The following is a 5,772-nucleotide window of genomic DNA, read 5'->3' as shown; positions in this document are numbered from 1 at the left end:
AATTTAAATAAGAACCAATTTGCTCTGTAAACTTTCACCTGAATCACAATAAAAGGAAAAAAAATTGAAAAGACAGCTTACAGATTGGGAGAAATTTTTTTAGAACCGCATATTTGATAAAGGCCTAATACTTAAAATTTATAAAATACTTCTACAACTTAATAACAACAACTAAAAAGATAAACAACCCAACCAAATGTGTGAAGGACTTGAATGGACATTTCACCAAAGATGATATTTAAATATCCAACGAGCACATAAAAACTGTTGAAAGTCATTAGTCTTAGGGAAATTCAAATTAAAATCAAAACGAGATACCATCTCACCCCCATAAAATGGCAATGATCAACACAATGGAAAACTAGACGTGTGTGTTGGGGGAGGGGGCTGTGGAGAAGCAGTAACCCTGAACCGTTGCTGGGGGAATGTAAAATGGTACAGCAATTGTGGAAATCAGTTTGGTGGTTCCTCAAAATTTTCAACGCAGCACTACCGTTGACTCAGGAATGCATCATCCAAAATAAACTTCCTGGTGCATCAGCTGAAATGGCAACCCTGATGACTATAACTCTTACTATAAGAATCAGCACAAAGCTGGCTTCTATGAGGCAGAGGTGAAATGAAACACCACTCACCAAATTCTCCACAATTTCTGAGACTAGCCATTTACCCATGGCACTCCTTCACTACTGGGTTTGATAATTTATTGCTATAGCCACAGAGGACTCACAGAAACATCATATCTGCAACAACAACTTAAATAACGGAGGATATAAAAACCAAAGTATAAACAGAGAAACGCATAGGGCAAGGTCCAAAGAGAGTTCCCTGGAGCCTCAATGTCTCAATGGACATGCTTTACCCTCACCAACCGGGAAATATTTCAACTAGGAACTATTCTGTCATGTCATTCATTGGGCTCTACTATTGGCCTATCCTCTCAACTAGCTCCCAGCTCCCCTGGCCAGGGTTTGGCCTTTATGCTCTGCTGCTATTGTCCAGGTCCCCTCATTATCTCCACCTCTTCTTATACCATTGCAGCTACTGCCTTGGTCACCATCACAGGTTTATCTGGCCTGGAAGGTTCTCAGGGCAGGGCTTCCATGTCTGAAGTATACACTGCCCTTCTGGATCCATCAGGAAGCTCCATCTAGGCCTCCATCTTCTAGGGTTTTTATCAGTCACTGGCCAGGACTCTCAGCCAATTCATGTATAGGTCAACTGCAGGGCAGAACCTACCTGCCCTGGCTCAAAACTGGTAAAGATAAACTACTGAGATGGGCCCCTCAACTCATCTGGGCAAAGGTCAGTTCCAGGGTGAGGTTCCCCTGCCAATCTGAGTAAAGATTAGTTATTGGGCTGTGCTCCACAGGGACTCTGGATAAAGGTCAGATTGGGCAGGGCACAAGAACCAGGACCAAAAGACCAAATTGCTTTTTTGTAAGGTAATTCCACACTACCCATTCACTCTTATATACCCAAAATACCTGAAAGCAGTATTAAAATAGACATTTGTACAGCAATGTTCATTGCAGCACTATTCACAATAGCCAAAAGGTGGAAACAACCTAAATGTCCAATGCCCAATGTGGTATATACATACAATGGAATATTATTCAGACATAAAGAGGGATGAAACTCTGATGCATGCCACAAAATGGATGAACCTTGGAGGGCATTATGCTGAGTGAAATAAGTCAGACCAAAAAGGAAAAATACTGTAGGATATCACTTATACACAATATGAAATAAGCAAATATAAAGAAACCAAAAACAATGAGTGGATACCAGGGGAGGGATAAACAGAAACCAAAAGAAATTAGTGGTTTTATGAGTTGGCACTGGGTCTGGGTAGGGGCAGAAGGTAGAGGAAAAGATGGGTTTCTACATAAAGTCCATTGAATACATGTTAATGGCAGTGGGGTAATTTGGAAAAAGAGAAGAAAAAATTGCAGAACTTGAAGGATACAATCAATCTCATTGAGGAGTTCATGTATAAATTGATGAAATATTGTATGTGTTATATGTACATTACAATAATAAAAACCATTGTTAAACAGAGATATGTAAATTAAAACACAAAGAGATATTACTGTGCACATATTAGGCTGGCTAATCATAACTATACAGAGGCAAAATCAGTGAAATATATATATGGATATATATATATATATATAAACAAAAACAAACAAACCCAGTGCCGTCGAGTCGATTCTGACTCACGGCGACCCGATAGGACAGAGTAGAACTGCCTCATAGAGTTTCCAAGGAGTGCCTGGCAGATTTGAACTGCCGACCCTTTGGTTAGCAGCCGTAGCGCTTAACCACTACGCCACCGGGGTTTCTTATATATGGAAACCCCGGTGGCGTAGTGGTTAAGAGAGAGATTTATATCGAGGAAACCTTTCACATGGTTGTAGAAACAGGAAAGTCCCAAGTCTGTGGGTCAAGTGTCAGACTGGAGGCTTCTCCTGACTCAGGTAGCTGCAGGGGCTGAGGAACCCAAGATCAGCAGGTCAGACGGCAAGCTGCTGACTCGAGTCCTAGGAACTGGAGGTCAGACGATGATGATGAGCTGAAGGAAGGATTCAGAGCAGAACAAAAGCCCATGATCTTTGCCAGAAAGTCCATATATACTGGATGCGGGCCACATCCAAAGGAAACTCCCTTTTGGCTGATTGGCTGCTTATAGCAGATCTCATCACGGAGATGATCATATCATTTCATAACTTCCTAACTACTGAGAATCATGGCCTAGCCAAGTTAACACACAACCTTAACTGTCACAGAGATACAGAGTATTTTTATTAAACCAAAAAACCAAACTTGTTGCATGGATTCCAACTCAAACGACCCTGTTATCAAAGTCCACCATAAAAAAATTGCATTTTGACAGAGAAAAAAAAACACATAGAATGATGACCTTACCTGAAAATATGATGGACTGATTGATTGATTCATGCATTCACTAATTTTACCACAATGAATCTTCACAGTTCTAGAAAATAAGAATGGCTTTTAGTATATTTCCTTGCAACTTACAATATATTCTGTACATTTTCAAAACATACAGACTGTTGGCAATAGGCGAATAGTTAATAAATGTTGTGCTCACATCCAATTGCTTGATAACTCTCTCTTTCACAACTATCACTGTAAATTGTGAAGGATCAACATGTGTTTTGCAACCTCTATACAAAGACTTGCAGGCTTGTAGCCTAAGGGTTTGTTATTGTTGTTGTTAGGTGCCATAGAGTTGGTTCTGACTCATAGAGACCCTTTGTACAACAGAAATTAACGATGCCTGGCCCTGTGCCATCCTCACAATCATTGCTCTTTTTGAGCCTGTTGTTGAAGCCACCGTGTCAATCCATCTTGTCTTCCTCTTTTTTGCTGACCTTCTACTTTAAGTAGCATAACGTCCTTTTCCAGGGACTAGTCTCTCCTGAAAACATGTCCAAAGTCAGAAAGACAAAGTCTCGCCGTCCTAGTTTCTAAGGAGCATTCTGGCTAGACCTCTTCCAGGACAGATTTGTTCATTCTTCTAGCAGTCCACTTTATACACGTAGCCCCCAAATTATGATGGGATTCCATTCCGAAGACACTGGTGTAAGTTGGTTCTGACATAAATCGAATACCTCATTTAAAAAAAAAATTTCATTATTATTGCCTTTTGTTTTCAGTATCTTTATAAATCTGATTTTTATTTGTCTTTGGAAGTTGGAAACATCACTTACAAACTTACATATATATTTTAATACATGCATACATAAAAATATAGAAATTATAAAAATTTATCTGAGAATGAAGAAGAGTTGGATGACATCAGTGTTTTTGTCAGTTGTGGTAATAACTCAACTTGTGGAAAGTTCTGGATCATCTGGATTATTCCTGGGAATGGCATTTTTAGGCAGAAAATTAGGGAGAGTTGTCTCTATGGTACTTTTCTTTTTTTCTTCATATATTTCACAATATCCCCTTGTTCTGTCCGAAAAGCTGCCTCTTGATCTATGTACAGGCTCCTCTTGAGCACAATTAAGTGTTCTGGAATTCCCATTCTTTGCAGCGTTATCCGTAATTTGTTATGATCCACACAGTCTAACACATTTGCGTAATCAACAAAACACAGGTAAACATCCTTCTGATATTCTCTGTTTTCAGCCAGGATCCATTTGACATCAGCAATGATATCCCTGGATCCACGTCCTATTCTGAATCTGGCCTGAATTTCTGGCAGTTCCCTGTTGATATACTGCTGCAAGCACTTTTTTTTTTAATAGTTTTTACTGAGCTTTAAGTGAACATTTACAAATCAAGTCAGTCTGTCACATATAAGCGTATATATACCTTACTCCATACTCCCACTTACTCTGCCCCTAATGAGTCAGCCCTTCCAGTCTCTCCTTTCGTGACAATTTTGCCAGTTTATAACCCTCTCTACCCTCCTATCTCCCCTCCAGACAGGAGATGCCAACACAGTCTCAAGTGTCCACCTGATACAAGTAGCTCACTCTTCATCAGCATCTCTCTCCAACCCATTGTCCAGTCCCTTCCATGCCTGATGAGTTGTCTTCGGGAATGGTTCCTGTCCTGGGCCAACAGAAGTTTTGGGGAGCATGACCACCGGGATTCCTCTAGTCTCAGTCAGATCACTAAGTCTGGTCTTTTTATGAGAATTTGGGGTCTGCATCCCACTGATCCCCTGCTCCCTCAGGGGTTTTCTGTTGTGCTCCCTGTCAGGACAGTCATCGATTGTGGCCGGGCACCAACTAGTTCTTCTGGTCTCAGGATGATATAAGTCTCTGGTTCATGTGGCCCTTTCTGTCTCTTGGGCTCGTAGTTGTCGTGTAACCTTGGTGTTCTTCATTATCCTTTGATCCAGGTGGGTTGAGACCAATTTATGCATCTCAGATGGCCGCTTGTTAGCATTTAAGACCCCAGACACCGCATTTCAAAGTGGGATGCAGAGTTTTTTCATAATAGTATTATTTTGCCAATTGACTTAGAAGTCCCCTTAAGCCATAGTCCCCAAACTCCCGCCCTTGCTCTGCTCACCTTTGAAGCACTGATTTTATCCCGGAAACTTCTTTGCTTTTGGTCCAGTCCATTTGAGCTGACCTTCCGTGTATTGAGCATTGTCCTTCCCTTCACCTAAAGTAGTTCTTATCTACTAACTAATCAGTAAATAAACCTCTCCCACCCTCCCCCCCTCCCCCCTCGTAACCACAAAAGTATGTGTTCTCCTCAGTTAATACTATTTATCCAGGTCTTATAATAGTGGTCTTATACAATATTTGTCCTTTTGCCTCTGACTAATTTCACTCAGGATAATGCCTTCCTGGTTCCTCCATGTTATGAAATGTTTCACAGATTCATCACTGTTCTTTATCGATGCATAGTATTCCATTGTGTGAATATAACGCAATTTATTTAACCATTCATCCATTGATGGACACCTTGGTTGCTTCCAGCTTTTTGCTACTGTAAACAGAGCTGCAATAAACATGGGTGTGCATATATCTGTTCGTGTGAAGGCTCTTATTTCTCTAGGGTATATCCCGAGGAGTGGGATTTCTGGGTTGTATGGTAGTTCTATTTCTAACTTTTAAAGAAAACGCCAGATAGATTTCCATAGTGGTTGTACCATTCTACATTCCCACCAGCAGTGTATAAGAGTTCCAATCTCTCCACAGCCTCTCCAACATTTATTATTTTGTGTTTTTGGATTAATGCCAGCCTTGTTGGAGTGAGATGGAATCTCATCATAGCTTC

Source organism: Elephas maximus, chromosome 2 (genome assembly GCF_024166365.1).
Source record: "Elephas maximus indicus isolate mEleMax1 chromosome 2, mEleMax1 primary haplotype, whole genome shotgun sequence".
NCBI lineage: Eukaryota > Metazoa > Chordata > Mammalia > Proboscidea > Elephantidae > Elephas > Elephas maximus.
Note: the sequence above shows the minus strand (reverse complement) of the source record.